Genomic DNA, 17,637 nt, shown 5'->3' with positions numbered 1-17,637 from the left:
GAAACAATGTCGAGCGACGATTTCGAGAGAAATTCAACATTTGGGCCCCAAACGACGGTGATGTCTGCGAGCGGGACGGGACGATTTAACCTTTTCTAAATGCAGTGTGTCTATGTTTCATTATTTCGGTTAGACTCTAGTACTCATGCCGCCTGCATTGAAGACATATTCAGACACTTTTATTTTTCTCTGGAAAATGTTCCTCAACTCCATATTTCCAAAACTTTTAGGGGCATTAAACTTTGGAGGCTCCACTGTAACGAAAGAAATAAGAAGGTGAGCACAGGGAGAGGGAGAAATGTCGTGTTTTTAGTGATGCCAGCCCCCATCGCTCACTTGTGATGTACCGATCTTCAATTCACCGACGCGGCGCCTCTCATCTTATCACGCCTTAGCAGGTGCAGCGTTCGAAGAGCTCCCTTGTGTGTGCGCTAGAGGACATGTGAACAAGGATACGCGGAGGGTAGGTAGCGCTCACGTTGGGGACGCGCTGTAATATGCTGCGTACAAAGCTGGTTCAACTTCAAGGTCAAGTTGGGTGTGGCTGCAATCGCGCGTGAATGGATCGACCGTCCAAACCGGATGTAATGGCCTTCTATAAAGATATAATAGATATCCCATTAAAAGCAAACGTTCCTGCGTTCCTGCAGCAAGATTAAGCATAGGGGAAAGCACTCCCCTACCCCCACCCCCCCAAAGACTTCCTCAGCAAAGGCCATAACTTTCTCCTGATTAATAATTTACACCAACAAATCAGCCACCACAAACAATAAAGGCCTTCCGACAACTCTTCAAGTGTATTGATTACTCTGCTTTACATGTTGGACCAAATAGATTGACGTGGATTCATGGGACACAATTATTATTTTTATTATTATTATTATTATTGTAAGTAGAAGTGCTGCAGTGATTTCTTCCATCCATCCATTTTCTGAACCGCTTAATCCTCACTAGGGTCGCGGGGGGTGCTGGAGCCTATCCCAGCCATCTTCGGGCAGTAGGCGGGGGACACCCTGGATCAGTTGCCAGCCAATCGCAGGGCACACAGAGACGAACAACCATCCACGCTCACCTAGGGACACCTAGGGACAATTTAGAGCGTCCAATCAGAGCGTCCAATCAGCCTGTCATGCATGTTTTTGGAATGTGGGAGGAAACCGGAGCACCCGGAGAAAACCCACACAGGCCCGGGGAGAACATGCAAACTCCACACAGGGAGGCCGGAGCTGGAATCGAACCCGGTACCCTGCACTGTGAAGCCGACGTGCTAACCACTGGACTACCGGGCCGCCCTGCAGTGATTTCTTTCTCAACTCATTTCATTGGAAAACGATTCAGAAGTCAGACAGAAGTCCCGCTCATGGACAGAAAGAGGAGTGGATTGGCAGGCGGGGGGGAGACTTGTAGCATCTTGCACGGATCACTGTCTTAACAGTCTGACCAAGATTGTGTCATCGCCGTAGTCTGAAATTAGATGGTGAAGCTGACTTGGTGGTGTGACTGACAGACCGATTGGCAGGCTGTCACGGCAGACTATGACAGTAAATTTGATCTGGTTTAAAAGACGAATTGCTGAGAAACACATTTGAACTGCATTGTACGGAAAGCAGTTTTTTTTTATGTAATTCGTTAGCAGTTTTTTTTTTGACGGCATTCCATCCATGTTTAAGTGGATTATGCAGCTTTCACCCGCGACCCCGGTGAGGATAAGCGATTTGGAATATGGAGATGTTATTCTTTTTTTCCCCCCACACTGTGTCGCAAGTGCACGGTCAAGTACAATTTCCTCTTAAAACGGAGGGGCAATTCATCATGTGGCCATAAGCATCCAGCAAGAATGAAAAATGCGCTTCTCACACTTTTCTTCTTCTACTTGCGAAAAGATTCAATTACCGTAACCACGTACAGCTTTGTCCATGTCACACCCCAATCCGCAATCAGCCGGGCGCCGGTGCATTCATCACATTTGTTTACAACACATTCCTAAAACATGGCTTGCTTCTAAAGTCAATACACATCCTGAGTGTATAATCAACACACACCTAAATAAATGTGTTTTGTCTTGGGAAAGAAAAAAAACAAGAGGCTATTAAGTCACTTCACGCAGTCCAAATTCTTCTCAGGAGCAAAGGTCTGTAGATTCAGAATAGATGGGCTTGTCAAGATTGCAAAGGGGATCCATCATGATGTCTCAAACAATAGATTGGCCGACTGTAAGGGAGCCCCCCTGCCGGTTCGGCCACGAGTCACCCAAGGAGGATAACCAAAGGAGAGAGATTGCACCCCAGAAAGTGCCTTCTTCTAAGGCAGCCTCAGTAGAGTGGATAAGAGTCTGATGTGTGAGCGATGGCCCCTGGTATAATAAATAGTGTAGTGATGTTTTCATTAATCAATATATATCGTTGTATTAATGATTATTGTGTTTCAAGTTTGTGTATTGCATAAATGCTTGAATAACATGTTTTTACTGAAACTCTTGAGACACATCCTGTTATTGCCGAAAACTCATGATTAAAACGCAGAAGTACATCTGCTGATAGTATGTGGAAAAAGTACAAAACAGGATGTTCTCATAAGATATGCCACTTGGTTACACAACAAAAGTAATGTGGCTGGGGGGAAGTGAGAATGGCCACTCACCCCCTCCCTAGCACACATTATAGAATAAAAGGAGGAGGACCGAGATCATTCGGTAGAGTCTGCTGTGGGTAGCGTACGGACGCCCAGCTCGTATTGAAGCTCACTCTGCTGAGGGTGTTGGCTCTCCACCCTAATGGCATACGGTAAGAGTTCTTTAGCTTCATACAACTTGTTTGAACTGTGTTATCATTTCTGTATGGGACCAATAAAGTGCCTATCGTTGGTAGCCAGAAGTGTCTTGTCGTTATTTCTGAGTGCCTATCTCCGACGATCCTTTATAAAACTTGATATTCATTCAAATTGAGTATCAGAAGTGTTTCAAAACAGCCCCCAAGGAGGCATGCGCTCGGCAACTGGGAGAAAACCCATGATGACAAACAAAGCGGGCAGTGATCATTCTTTTTTTTTTTTTTTTAACCCAAAGAGACGCGCAATACCTGCACCTAATTAACCATCATTTGCCAGGTCCATTCAGTGGAAAACATTGGCGGCTGTAATCAGCTTTCCGCGGACATCTGATACCGCCGCTTGCCGGCAGCAAACGGCAGTGATTCTCAACGAGGTGCCGCGGCGCACCGTGAAAGACAATCAGCGGTGCCGCCAGAGACCATCCCTCGTTGCCAGTGAGCCGTCCTGACAGACAGAGCAATAAAACGCTCTTCCAAGCGACAATAATCCTGTGAATTCGTCTATTTCCATTCATAGAAGAGAGTAACAAAGCCTTCGTCGTATGTCATACGCGTGAAACGCAGCTACATTTCGCTGACAGCATTCGGAATGCACGGAGACGGAGTGACCAGAGGCCCGTTGTTGTGCCATTCAACCGTGCGCGTCACCTTATGTCGCAGCAGTGCATGAGAAGGCACGGTGACACGCTGCGGGCTTTCTCTTCACATTCCCTGGAAGATGAAAACACTCCTACTTCTTGTGTGGCAAAGTTTTGAAGGGTGGGACGACGTCAACCAGGTCGCGCTGGTCTTTTCATGAACTACACGACTGTCTGTTATCGCAGATGGGAAATGGGCAGAGCACTTTAATGTTAATATTGCAACACAATGTTAAACCTCATTCTCAGTTTGCATGCCGAAACCTGCTGAAATCGTCATGTAACCCTTTTTTTTGGGGGGGCGGGGGGCGCATTGCAAAAATATGACTGCCTACATCAGGGGTGCCCATTAGGTAGATCCTGATCTACCGGTAGATCTAAGACAGGTCCCAAGTAGATCCGAGGAGTGTCGAGAAGAAAAAAAAAAAACAACCATTTGTGTCTCGTACATGTTATTAATATATTTTTTGTGTTAACATACACTGCACACTAATCATATTTTCACTAAAAAATATTTTAAAAATAAAATAAAGCAGGAAAATCTTAAATTTACGGTGGCGCGTGATTACGTCACGGGGGTGGGGGGTGGGGGGGGTAAGGGTAGATCCCGGGAGATTAGTTGATCGAAAAGTAGATCTTCGATCCAAAAAGTTTGGGCACCCCTGGCCTCCATCAATATGTATATATTCATGCATTCAGACATATAATGGTCGCTCATTATTTTTGGGCATTTATTTGAACGAACACATTTTTTTTAATGAGTATATTCAGCGTTCAAGATCATGCAAGGGTAGACCCCCGCTTTAGCCGTGGTTACGCTCGGCTCCAGCTCACCGCAACCCCGTTGAAGACGAGCACTGTGGAAAACAGCTCACGTCGCTCCATTTAAAAACATATTTTATTCTCCCCTCCCTTCCTCCCAAAAAAAGTCCGCCACTCATTGCACACGGATTTCATGTCGTGTTTGAGTAAGGTGCCTGCCGTCAATTTTATTGATGAACCTGACTGTCCTCTTCTTTCATCCACACTAGAGCAACCCTCCATACAATTCAGTATTGCCCTGACATATTCCAACACAATCTTAGAGGTGTTCGGGTGAATGGGGAAAAAAAAAGCCTCACTGCATCTCAGACTTTAGACCTGTTGATTAAAAAAAAAATATAGAGCCACACTGCCAAAAAAAAATAAATCCCCAGCTTCCTTTGCACACTGTTTGCTCCTCTCACAGTAGTGAGGCTGTGATGACTCCCCAGTTGGGAGGTTTACAGCAGGCTGTGATGGTTACAGCACCAAAGTGCTCATTCCCGATGGGAATCGTTCAAAAAGGGGAACAAGCTAGACGCAACTCTCAGAGGTCATTGAGGGTCCCCTTGGCGGCTTACGGGATGATTACAAAAATAAAATTATAAGAAGAAGAATACATTCATTTTTTTTCTCCTTTGCGCTACAATTTAGACACGGTCTGAGGACGCGTCATTTTAAATTGCTTTGCGGCCACTAAACTGTCAGATGCGCACATTGACCAGCTGATAGCTCAATATTTTCTGTTGATGTCTCTCTGGCTTTAATTGTGATTACTCGACAATTGCTTTGCATTTCATAAACTGGAAAAAACAGTTTTCCGCTAGTTGGGGAAAAAGTCATTTGGCTGCAAGAACGAGGCGCTCGGCGGCGGAGGCTGCCAAACAGATGAGAACAAAAGAGGAGGCAATCCCGCGCTCCAGAAACGTTGGAAAGGACTGGAATTTGCTGCCCTCAATGATCAATAACCGAAGTCTGACGGCTGATGTGTTTCCAGAATACACCGTTGCCTCACGAGTGACCACTTTGGCCCTCGTTTTCTCCTACGTTCCCCTTTTTCATCTTTGCAAGTATTAACGTAAAGGCAGGCAAAGACTATAAATGACATTGACAAATGGCACCGGCATTTTACCCGGCACCGAGTTTTGCAGGCCGAACGCCATTTTCACCCCGTCGACTGTTCACACTTGGTTGCTTATTTACCTTGCTGGTGTAGATTACCCTCTGCCATGATAGCATTACAGGATCATAAGAATTACCTCGGCACCGCATTCGAATAAGAGACTCGAGGCCTGTTGGTATTATTGATATTGGATTTCTGTCACTGAAAAGTATGCTCCGTATTAGTAATTCCCAAAGTGTGGGGAACCGGGTTGTACATGGCTTACTTCCTGTGTGTGAAAGAAACCCTGTGTGAGTCAAGTTCAGTTCTATTTCACATTATAGAACAATACAATTAGCCCGTCTCATTTGTACAGTTCTGAATGCACTGATCTGCAAAGGTTTTGTGAAATGCAAACGTCCCCATGCGGCTTGTTGAAGGTGACTGTGTTGTCGGAGCAGCGGTTGGCGAAGAATTTTTCTTCAACTGCTTTGATGGCCACGCACAATTTAATTAAAAGAGCTCCGAGTCAAGCATTTCGGTACAAAGAAAATATGAAAACATGCTAGAGCCGCACTGGCAGGTCCTTGGAATTGCATTGCATTGAATAGCTGCTGATTGAGTGCTGGCAGAAAGAAAATAATAATAAAAAATTCCGCCAGGTGACAAACAAAAATATTTGTATATTATTCATTCATTCATTCATTCATCTTCCGAGCCGCTTGATCCTCACTAGGGTCGCGGGGGGTGCTGGAGCCCATCCCAGCTGTCTTCGGGCAGTAGGCGGCGGACATCCTGAATCGGTTGCCAGCCAATCGCAGGGCACACAGAAACGAACAACCATTCGCACTCACACTCACACCCAGGGACAATTTAGAGTGTTCAATCAGCCTGCCACGCATGTTTTTGGAATGTGGGAGGAAACCGGAGCACCCGGAGAAAACCCACGCAGGCCCGGGGAGAACATGCAAACTCCACACAGGGAGGCCGGAGCTGGAATCGAACCCGGTACCTCCGCACTGTGAAACCAACGCGCTAACCACTGGACTACCGGGCCGCCCTTTGTATATTATATTTATAAAAATATGTAAAGAATATTTGGGTGTGCGTATTATGGCAAAATATGTATCTTCTTCTCTACCCAAGTTAATGATCGGACATCAATGGAATGCAAATGACAGTTAAGAGTCGGGTTAATTGGCATCGCCTTAAACATGTTTTGAGGGATTTTTGGGGCGGGGTCATAGGCTCGAGTCGCTCTGTGCCACTTTCCTTGGATTGTTGCCGAATACACGTCACATGTTGATGAGCAGAGCAAAGCAGCACAAGACTCTTCAGCCCACCGAAGGTAAGTCGCAGCTCCCTCCCTCATTGCTGCCATTCTCAGGAGATATCTATGAATAAAGGATTAGCTCCCCAGCTGCGAGTCAAGCTCTGACTCTTGCAGTCGCTTTACATATTTAGGGCCAAATTCTGCACGAGCAGAACAAGCAGCTTAAAGTCATGGATGGGGGTTTTTTTTCTCCTCGCTTTTTTTCAAGTGAGGCTGACTTTTGGCGGAGTGCGGTGATGTAAGTTTCGGAAATTCTTGACATGCCTGCCATCTTACCACACGGCTGTATTTCACAACACATGTCAAACTACCGGCATGTGAGCTAAGGGACAGAGTTGATTATTTCGGGGACTGCGTTTTCTTTCACAGAACTTCCGATTCTGCCTTTTGAAACGCCACCAAGTCAAAGTGCTGGATAGGTGCCCTCAGTGGCAACACCACATTTCAAAGGAATCGTAGTTCTACCATATACCTGCTTCCAACGAAATAAAGTTTTGACGGTGATACATAAATTGCTGTAACGGGTCTCAAACTGAGACGGCGTGGGGGCAAAAATGGCAAAACACAGGAATATGTGTTACATACAGTAGGCAAGATGGCAACTTATTGAATTGCAAAGTCCATTTTCAAACACTGTCATGTTGCGTAAGTGTCACCGCATGGTGTGCCACTCAAGGAGGATAACAAATATTCATTCATCTTCCGAGCCGCTTGATCCTCACTAGGGTCGCGGGGGGTGCTGGAGCCTATCCCAGCTGTCTTCGGGCAGTAGGCGGGGGACACCCTGAATCGGTTGCCAGCCAATCGCAGGGCACACAGAGACGAACAACCATCCACGCTCACACTCACACCTAGGGACAATTTTCTATTTAGGACAAGCCATGTAGATAATTAAATGATAGCTCTTCATTTTCTGGCTGTGGTTTGTTTGGGATTCTACATTTTCTAAAAACACGGCAACCAATCAGCTCAATGGATCTCTGCTTTACTCAGGCAGAACGCCCGATGGAGTGGGACGCATTGATACTCCAACGTGGATGGAGATTGTGACAGTGGGATAAAGAACCTTCCAGAAGAGATACTCACCGTAACCCCGTCATGACCCTTCTCCGGGAAGGCCAGGTGAGTAAATGACAAACAGGTGTCTGTACGCAGGTTTTACAGATTTTGCCTGGATTACGCGGATTAGCAAAGATCACCATCGGAAAATCTTTGCTCGGTGCAATGGCCGGCCGAGAATCTAAACGCGTTAGCTAAGATGGATACAAGAAAGAGATCCTGAGAGACTTCAACTGTCTTGCTATGCATTAAAGTCTTACGTACCGTCAACACAGGCAGCCAAATACCTCTTGGCGCTGAACATCTGTTTTGGAACGTGGATGAGGATTCGAGTAGGCTATTGTTAGCAATGACAACCAAAATCCCCCCCCACCCCCCGACCCCCCCAGCGGGAAAGCTCTGCAGCTCGCACTCCGGGCCCTCTAAAAAGGCTGCGACGTGCTTCACCTGCATAAGAGGTTAAAAAAAAAGAAATAAATAAAAGCCTAATTATGCCTCAATAAAATCTGTGAATTCATGTTTTCATTGTAATCGTCTGCGCTGTGCTTTATCAGCAGAAGCCAGCAAGAACCAGTCTGGTAGAGATATGAGTCAGGCTCTTGGCAATGGTTTTGTTGACCGCACTGTCATTTGCTCTCACGGCTTCGTATTCGGGCCTCGCCATTTTATTTGGCTCGGTGGACTTCACGCACGCAATTAGGATCTTTCAGAACGGTGCGAATTGCACTGCCGCCCCACTGAAAATATTCAAGCAATCATCTTTCCAAAATGTAAAGAAAATAAATCAATTGTGCTGTTTACCTTGAACCTGAAGGCCGAGCCCTCCACCTTTGAAGACTCGTTTCAAGTTCGACAAAGTCAAAACGTGAGCAAGTGTCCAAGGGACCTCCGATCTCATTTGATGACAATATCTCGCTTGTAAAATTATATCAACCTGAAGTCGCTTCAATATAAGAAGACATGAAGTGACTAGTTGGCTAGCAAGTCTCTCGTTACAAATGCGGCGAGATTATTATACCGCAGTCAGAAACAGTAGCTCCTCCAATTGTGGTGCCTTTTGAGACCTCCGTGCTTCCGCTTCAAATAAAATGAGGGCATGCATGAGAAAGAGGCAAAAAAAAAAAACCCTTCTTATGAGAAATATGCATATCAGGTGTGCCATGAAAGGCGACTGGAGCAGGCGCCTCACCAGCCAGGCAGTCTTTGAGTGACAGAAGGATTAACAGTTGCCATAGCAACAGCGACTTCATTTTCCAAGGTCAAAGAGTCTCCTCCTCCCCATCAAGTTACTTGAAAGTCTGCGGGATTTCCCTCTTCTGTTTTACTCGGTGTGGGGGGTGGAGGGGTAATATAAAAACATAAAACCAAACTGAGCAAGTAAGTATGGTAAAGCTGCAGGAGTCGGTTTTAGGGGGTTTTTTTTGGGTCGGGGGGGTTATTCATTCATTCATTCATCTTCCGTACCGCTTGATCCTCACTAGGGTCGCGGGGGGTGCTGGAGCCCACCCCAGCCGTCTCCGGGCAGTAGGCGGGGGACACCCTGAATCGGTTGCCAGCCAATCGCAGGGCACACATAGACGAACAACCATCCACGCTCACACTCACACCTAGGGACAATTTAGAGTGTTCAATCAGCCTGCCACGCATGTTTTTGGAATGTGGGAGGAAACCGGAGTACCCGGAGAAAACCCACGCAGGCCCGGGGAGAACATGCAAACTCCACACAGGGAGGCCGGAGCTGGAATCGAACCCGGTACCTCTGCACTGTGAAGCCGATGTGCTAACCACTGGACTACCGGGCCGCCATTTCGGGGGGGTTAATTGTTACTAAATCATCCTACCATGTCAGACCGATGTTGCGACGGAGAAAAAAATTACCCCTTGAAAGCTTGAGTATCGCCAATTTGCGTTTTAAGTTTACGTTGTGATTGCGTCGCTTGAAATCTCATTACTATAATGACACTCGGCACTTGAAAATTGCGCTAATCTGTTTGTTTTTGCAGGTCTTACACAGAATACGCGCATTTAATTCAGATTTGATGAATCGATTAGCAAACGTGAAATTGTTCCTTTAATTGAGTCCCGCCGCAGGTAAATCAATACAAACATATTTGTCTACAATTACAGCTCCGAGTCACAGTTTAATTTGAAAACTCCAAATGCTTTTATTTTTCTTTTCCCAATGACGCAAATGACGGCAGATGTGCATATGCAACAAAGCAAATAACGAACAGCGATGGGAAAGAGAAGAAAAAAAAACACGTGGGGAGTGAAGTGTAATCATTTGCTTCAGCGGTGTGTTTATTCGAAGAGGTCACAATACCGACCGGCCACGCTTTATCTTGTCACTCATCATTATTGATTGGGTCCCCACTTTTTTAACCTTTGGCCATTTTGTTTGCTCTCCTTCACAGCGTCTTGTCATCCATCCGCCCATCAAATATGGTGGCGTTGATCAATAACGGGATTAGCTAATGGCTTTCTTTGTGAGACTCTACATTTGGTTGTTGTGGAAACTCACCGAAGGTCCTTTTGGTCCTCGCAATAGAAGACACTCGTTTTTTTTTTTGCCATCTGCTTGGTTCTGTGATGAATTGTTTTTGTCTTGTGCGCCGTCTTGATTCCTGAGGAAAAGATCATCGACTGGAAATCAAAACTCGGGTGTCATAAATATCCACGTAGCCCAATACTTCAATCAATATTACACGATCGATAGATCTCAGCCGTCGGCGCGGATTTCCTTTGAATTCAAAGATGAATCTGCAACTTGTGGCCTGGAGAATGTGAATTGTTTTCAGAATGGAATTGTTATTACTTCGGTGTCAGGTAAGGTAACGGCATTTCATTTTCGGTCAAAAGGTATTCGCCCGCAAGTTTACTCAAGCAAAGCGGACTTTGCGTCACGGGAGCCTCTTTGGAGGCTGTCTGACAAACGTCAACTAAATTTCAACCTTAAACAAATGCACCATAAACTTATAAGGCAGAGTTGGGCACGGTACGGCCCTGCGGGACACCTTTGGCACAGTCTCAGATCAGCCACTGCAGTGTTTATAATGCTTGGCATCCACGGGAACAATATCTTTTCTTGGTCACAGTTGAGAAATTTAAAGTATTTTCTCGTGATCCCCGCGGTTAATTTATGTGCCCTAGGAAAAAAAACAAACAACAACACACAATGGGTGAAAATTATTCTACCCCGCTGATGGTGGTTGCAGGTGTTGCGTCGGCCAAATGAGATAAAACCAAGCTAATGATGCCTGGAAGGGAAACAATCTGACCAGATAATTTCTTATTCCATAAAAGCCTGATATTATATTTTACATCAACACCAGCACAAACGGATATTCAGAAATATAACATGCAAGGCGCTGATGTCAAAATGTAAGAGGACACTTAACTAGAGATGTACAGGCATTAAAAAAAAGGGTTGGGGGGGTGTGTCCTGTGAACTCTGGGGAGCCATGTTCCGCTTCATTATGCTCTGAAAATTTGGTTAAACATGTGGAATGAGAAATTAACTCCAGCAGCCTTGCGAGAGTCGATTTAGATTTGCCGCCGCTCTCTTGTGTTGGGGGCATACGCAAACCTGGCATTAAGCATTGCGAGCAATTCTGCAGAGACGTCACTCCAATGTCATATTTCATCATTTACGAAGCCATCCAACGGTCCAATACGTTCAAACAGCGGCAAAAGCTGCTCAACGGCCAATCAGAGCACGGCTAGTTAAAATCTCCGCACGGGAAGCAATTCAAAGTTCTCCATTTTTACATTTCAGAAGCATTTGTTCTGAGCTCTTCTGGTCTCACACATTGTTTCCATCTTCAAGAATATTTTTGTGAGCGTGTGTGTGTGTGTGTTACTTCATGCTAGCTGGGCCAATTTGTTCAAGGTGCCATGCTTCGATGAGCCCTTTGCCCCCCGCCCTCATTGTTTTATCCATATATCAAAAGGAGTCTGCGGCCGCAACATTCTGTGCGGTTTGTGGATTGGGAAGCAATAGCCGATATATTGCAGTAGTCTTGCCAAACACTCAAATTCGAATTTGTGACGATGAACCATTCGTAGCTGTCACGAGTAGTCTGGTTACATTCAATGGATTCAATAAAGTTCCGAATGAACAGCAATAGCATCTCATTCAACGCAAATGCATTTGCGACGTGAATTCAATTGTCGGCTTTCTGAGATGCAGCCGCACATGCAGACCATCAATCAGTTTTTTTTTTTTTTTGCTACTAGCGGGGAGTGTAACATATCACACACTCACTTTTGAATTGAAATGACAATAAGATTAACTTCATTCCCTTTAATCGGTACAGAGATTGATGTGACCTCAAAGAGGGAAGCAGTCTTTTGCAATTCAATGATGTAAAAACTGGTAGGGGGTTTCTCCGCAGTCACCTGAAGATCGATTGCAAAGAGACCAAAGTGAACCGGCATCAAGACCGTCAAGGTATTTGGTGAACGGAAATCAATTGATTGAATGGCGTTGCTAACGAAAGCTTCTTTTAGGGGGGGTTGGAATGTTTTGCAAAGAGCACAGTTAAGATTCAGCCCGAGATCCTTCCAACGGCTTAAAAATGTATCCTTTCAAAATTCAGCCATTAGATAATGATGCATCACTTTTTATAACAGACTAATTAATTATTCACACAGTCCCAACTATAAAAGCAGATGAATTAAAAACAAGCAATCTACAACCTTGGAAATGATATGCTAGCAGAACATATCCAGGAAATGTGGACTGAAAAGGAGGAACTGACGGACAACAAGGAACACCTGCGCAGGACACAAAGACTTGCGGGGAGCTCATTGGTTAACGCAAGGGACCCGCATGACAAGAACAGGTGTAAGCAAAAGCAAACGGAATCTCAGAATCTAACAAAATAGAGCTTCTGGGACAAAAAAAAAAAAAAAGAGTATCTGTGGTGTCAAACTTTCGAATAAATCACACGTGGAAGTGCAGACAAGTCAAAACGTTAAGTTCAAAGCAAATATAAAGACATCCATATTGCAGACTGAAATATGGATGGATAATAGAAATTATTATTCTTTGGCTAACCATGTAAAAAAAAAAACAATCCCCCCCCCCCAAAAAAATATATATATAAATAAATACAAACTAACAGCTGTCCATCAGAAGTGTGTATGGCCAACTTGTGTAATTGGATTTGGTAGCGCTGGAGGTCTCCTGACCTTTGCTGAGAATCTGCTTGTTTCAACTCCATGTATGGGTCACCCTTGAACCCTTTCAGTGTCAAAAAGTAAGATGACAGCGAAGAAGACAACCCCTTACAGGTGAGATTGCTTATTTGTAAAGGGCCGCCTGCATGGGATTGACCTGTGTCAAATTGATGGAAAGTCACTCACGTACACTACACAGCCATCCAAAATCAGGTCTGACACTGGGTTAGGTCCAAGAAGTTACTTTGATAACTTTCTACAAAAAATAAAAATATAATTCTGAAATACGTCTTTCTTCCTCAGAGCAAATATTTGAATGAAGCCATTTCTGTACACGAGCGGGAAAACGTCAAGCTCAAGGGAATTTAACGAGCCAAAGTGTTAATGGTCATCGCATGAATATTTAAATGTTTCCAAAGGTTACGTCGCCTGCAGTCCTTCAAAAGGTTATTCAACCTTCAGTCAGAGGACTCCAAATAACATTGCTGGCAGCCAAATATTATAAGAAGAAATTCAAAAGCACCCCATAATTTTGTTCCAGTTTTAAAACTCTGTGTGTGTGTGTGTGGGGGGGGGGCATGCTAAAAAAGGAACCGAGGGTCCGGTTAGTGATCTTTTTGTGATCAAACTGGAAAACGTGGTGAACGCCGTGACTATCGTTCAGGAACACACAGGAGAGAAATTGACACAAACAACTAATGAATATATCTGAATTGTAATCATGAATAATGCAAATCATTATTTACTAATACATATTTTATTTGCGCCTTTGCTTAATCGTAGAGTAACATATTTTTCCCACATCAACCAAAATTGTACATTATCACCAACCAGCACTATGCATAAAGATAAAAACAACAGGAAAAAAAATAATAAAAAACTGAATGGCTTTTTTCTGTCCATATCAAGATAAGCTCGACTGAGACGTGGGGTAGGATATTGATTTGAATATGACTAACGCCGGGGCCGTTCTACAAATCACATCGAGCTCCCAAAGCCGGTTTGTTCCTGCTCAGTTGCTTTTGCTATCACAGCTCGCACATGCACCGTCTGCCGCCGCTGCCGCTGAGAGCTCAGGCGGCAACGCGTCTGGTCGCTGTCCAAGCCCAGGCCACAATGGAACGGGTCAGAAATGGTCAAATCAGCCGAATGGGAAGTCAGGCCTAGAACATGTGCGAGGGATTTAACGTTTGGGTTCATCAGATAATGCTTTCAACGGCTCGCGTCTGCGTCCAAATCGGAGCAAATATGAGTCATTAAATATGGCCGACTGGTTTCAAAGCGGTCAACCAGAAAACACAATGGATCAGATCCGATTGTCTGTCATTTTTCACTTGCGAAGTTGCGAGTTTACTGCCGCAGACGGTTGCATTGACGCCATACCAGCTTGAGACAAATGCGTGTAAGCCAGGGGTGGGCAATTATTTTTTGCATAGGGCCACATGAGAACCAGAAAATATTATGGAGGGCCGGATCAAAAGGGTGAACTAAATTCGACATAATATTAATTGGATTTCTTGATTTAAAAAGCAGTATTTTGCATTTTTTGGCACATTTTTCAGACTTTAACAGTACATTATTCCGTCGTATCGAACGCGATTTGCTTGACTTGGCGCTACTGCAGGCTTCCGTATTGTCTCCCCTTTCCTCCCTATGCTCTGCAACTTCAAGTAACTGTGCCACCTGGCGTTGAAATGCCTGTCATTACAAGTCCAAATGAAATGAATGCAGTCGTTGACATCGAACCTTAATTGTGTACCAACCTTCGACGGGCCGAATTAAAAAGACAAATTGGCCGGATTTGGCCCGCGGGCCAATGTTTGGCCACCTCTGGTGCAACCCCTTCGGCGGTCTGCCGAACCAAATCGCAAGCCAACACCACTTGGCCAAATGGAAAACTTTGACCTCCATCAAGGGTTCCGTGGTGCAAGTCTCCCACGACTTCCTGTTCGGCGTTCCTGCCAGGTACCAAAAACATCCATGATCGTAAGATCCTCATGGGCTAAACATCACGTCACGATCAGTTGTTTAAAGAGTACCTGTTTGGGGTCAGAAGGGAAAACGTATCTGGTTGTTCAAGAAAAAATTTCCTCCAGACCTGTTTTCATCTTCCGCTGGTTGTACCAAAGCAAGCCATTTGTGGAGACGCCACGACAGCGAATGCTTGCCTGCAATGGGCGGAGCCATGTTGATATGCATTTTGCACTGTAAAGATGACAGTGGAAGTGGACTTCAGGAAGACTAATGCTGATGGTGTCTGCCAAAGCTCATGGAGATCCTGATGCATTCTTCGCAAACTCCGAAATCGCCCGTAGGAGTGAGCGCGAATGGTTGTTTGCCTCCCTCTGTGCCCTTCCGTGGTACTCAGGTGCGCCCCGCCTGCTCCCCATAATTAACCGAGGTAGCCTCCAGTTCACCTGCGACCCGAACGAGGTTTCGAGAATGAATGGATGGAAAGGAATCTTGACGCTAAATCCCAAACCCAGAAGCTATTTGCCTTTTGCAATGTTGGTCAAGTAGATCAAGTGGAGTTAAGTTAATTTTTTTTCCCTCCCCACCGCATAGTGTTACATTCCTTTGATTGACCGAGAGACAGCCTTTCACTCCCACAATCACACCCGCAAGCGATTTCATTTTCAGTTCATCCAATATCGCGAAGGCCCACGATTAGAACCGCTCACCTTAATCTACCCCCAAAATTTCCTAATACTGTGCTGTCAACAAATAATAATTGTCATTGGCATTCTTCATGCCGTGACTAAATCGGTGCATGTCCTGTCCTGCTATTAGAAAGCGCAATCAATATGCAAGCAGCAGAGGAGCGCCTCTGAGGGTGGATGCTCAGGACAATGCTGTGATTGTCCACTCACACAAAGTAATGAGATCATCTCGGGTGAAGTGATGCCGAAAATAAATCTTCTCCTAACGGCGCAGTGGCCACCTTTCTCCTGGACCTTGTACTCCAAAGGCCGTCCATTTGCCATCACATCGTGAGGCCTTTTTGAAAAGATCTTGACAGCCAAGATGCAAGACATCAAATATTCCGATCGCACTTAACGCCAACAGAAATTGTTGCCCCCAAAGCTTCATTGTTGTCGTCACAGCAAAGCGGTGGGCGAGTGGTTAGTGCAGAGAGAGCAAATTGTCCCCAGGTGTGAGTGTGAGCGCGGACGGTTGTTCGTCTCTTTGTGCCCTCCGATTGGCTGGCAACCGGTTTAGAGTGTCCCCCGCCTACTGCCCGAAGACGGCTGGGATAGTCTCCGGCATATGCCCCGCAACCCCTGTGAGGATAAAGCCGATCAGGAAATGGATAGATGGTTGGATGTTAGCATCACATTAACAGTTTGAGACCCCTTTTGCAACTTTAGACCCCCCCCCCCCCCCAAATAGTCTTTAAAATGCCTCTCAGCCTGTGGAAGTGACACAGTATTGCCATTTTACACGGACACATTCTCATTGCAAACTGCAGCTCTTGTGAGTGTAATCGTGTACATTCAGCAATATAATAGAACGTCATATTTTATTAACAATGGAAATGAAAAAATGTTTTTTAGCTGAGATTGAATGACTACTGCATTTGATTGGCGAAAAAAACAACAACCCAAAAACAAAACAAAAGAATCGTCTTCAGAATGAAATCAAGACGCACTCCCCATCATGAAATTGAAGCTTAAGAGCAGCGGAAATCCATTCGACTTTATAGGATGCGTTCCTGCTGCCCTTATCTTCATTTAAGGCATATTGATGAAATGCTCCTCGGAGATGCCGTTGCAACCAAAAATAAATAATTCACTACAAAGGACGAAAAAAAAAAAAAAAAAGGACGTGCCATGTGGCGGTGAAGATAAAGCTTAATCTATCACGGGGAAGAAACATCTTTTGAAGGTCTGAAATAATTACAGGCGTCACAAGCTATTTTCCGCACTTGTGAGTGTACGACTTGTCTTGGAAACGTGATGTCTCGAAGAGCTGGGCCGTATTGCCCAAATAAGGCCGCGAGAAATATCGCAGGTGCCGGGGGTCAGATTACTGACAGTGCCACGGGTGATAAAACTAACAGAGTCTGGCCGGAGGGAGACACAAGCGTTTGACCTAAGTGTAAGGGGCACTGCGCACCGTCCCAAAAAAAAAACGATCTGACGACGCCAAGTTCCGTGTTTGTGATCACTGAATGACTGACTCCAGTCAGGCGCTTTCGCAAGAATGGGAATTCTTAATTAAGGGATTCGTTTCTTGTAATTACCGACTCAGCATGACTTAGATTTGTTCTTGATTTTACTGTTTGGTGCTTTCTACCGCCTTTATTACCGATTTGTCTTACTGTTTATTGTGCATGTTAAATCGCTCCATGTACAGCACTTTGTATGCAGCGATGGCTGTTTGAAAGTGCTCCAGAAATACTCTTGACTTGTCTTGACTTAATTACCGCTAATCTGGTGGAGCATTCAAGTGCTACGTTGACAACTTCCTGATATTGAACAACTTGGGCAAGTGTCGAAGAGCCAAGTCATCATTAGACACATGCAACGATATGAGCGAAAAACGGTGATAACGACGCTTCCCGTTTGTCATTGTCTGTCAGCTGTCGTTTCCGATGACAAAGGATCGATTTCCGTGTCGCTTGAAGAAGAGCAAGCACAAAGAAAAGCTCATTTTGCTCTCTGACCTTCCGGTCGCATTTCAATCAAATGGTCT

At 45.0% G+C, this 17,637-nt stretch overlaps 1 protein-coding gene across 1 annotated transcript in view; it reads right to left on the bottom strand.

The window, feature by feature from the left end:
* LOC127607617 (lipopolysaccharide-binding protein-like) overlaps window positions 1–8,706 on the bottom strand; it is a 143,784-nt gene extending 135,078 nt beyond the window's left edge. Inside the window, exon 1 of the mRNA XM_052076106.1 lies at window positions 8,696–8,706. The gene's annotated coding sequence lies outside the window, so the exon portion shown is untranslated. The remainder of the gene's footprint in view (window positions 1–8,695) is intronic.
* Window positions 8,707–17,637: the final 8,931 nt, after the last annotated feature.

The sequence above is a fragment of the Hippocampus zosterae genome, chromosome 9 (genome assembly GCF_025434085.1).
Source record: "Hippocampus zosterae strain Florida chromosome 9, ASM2543408v3, whole genome shotgun sequence".
In the NCBI taxonomy this organism is placed as follows: Eukaryota; Metazoa; Chordata; class Actinopteri; order Syngnathiformes; family Syngnathidae; genus Hippocampus; species Hippocampus zosterae.
Note: the sequence above shows the minus strand (reverse complement) of the source record. Positions and strands in the feature narration are given on the sequence as shown.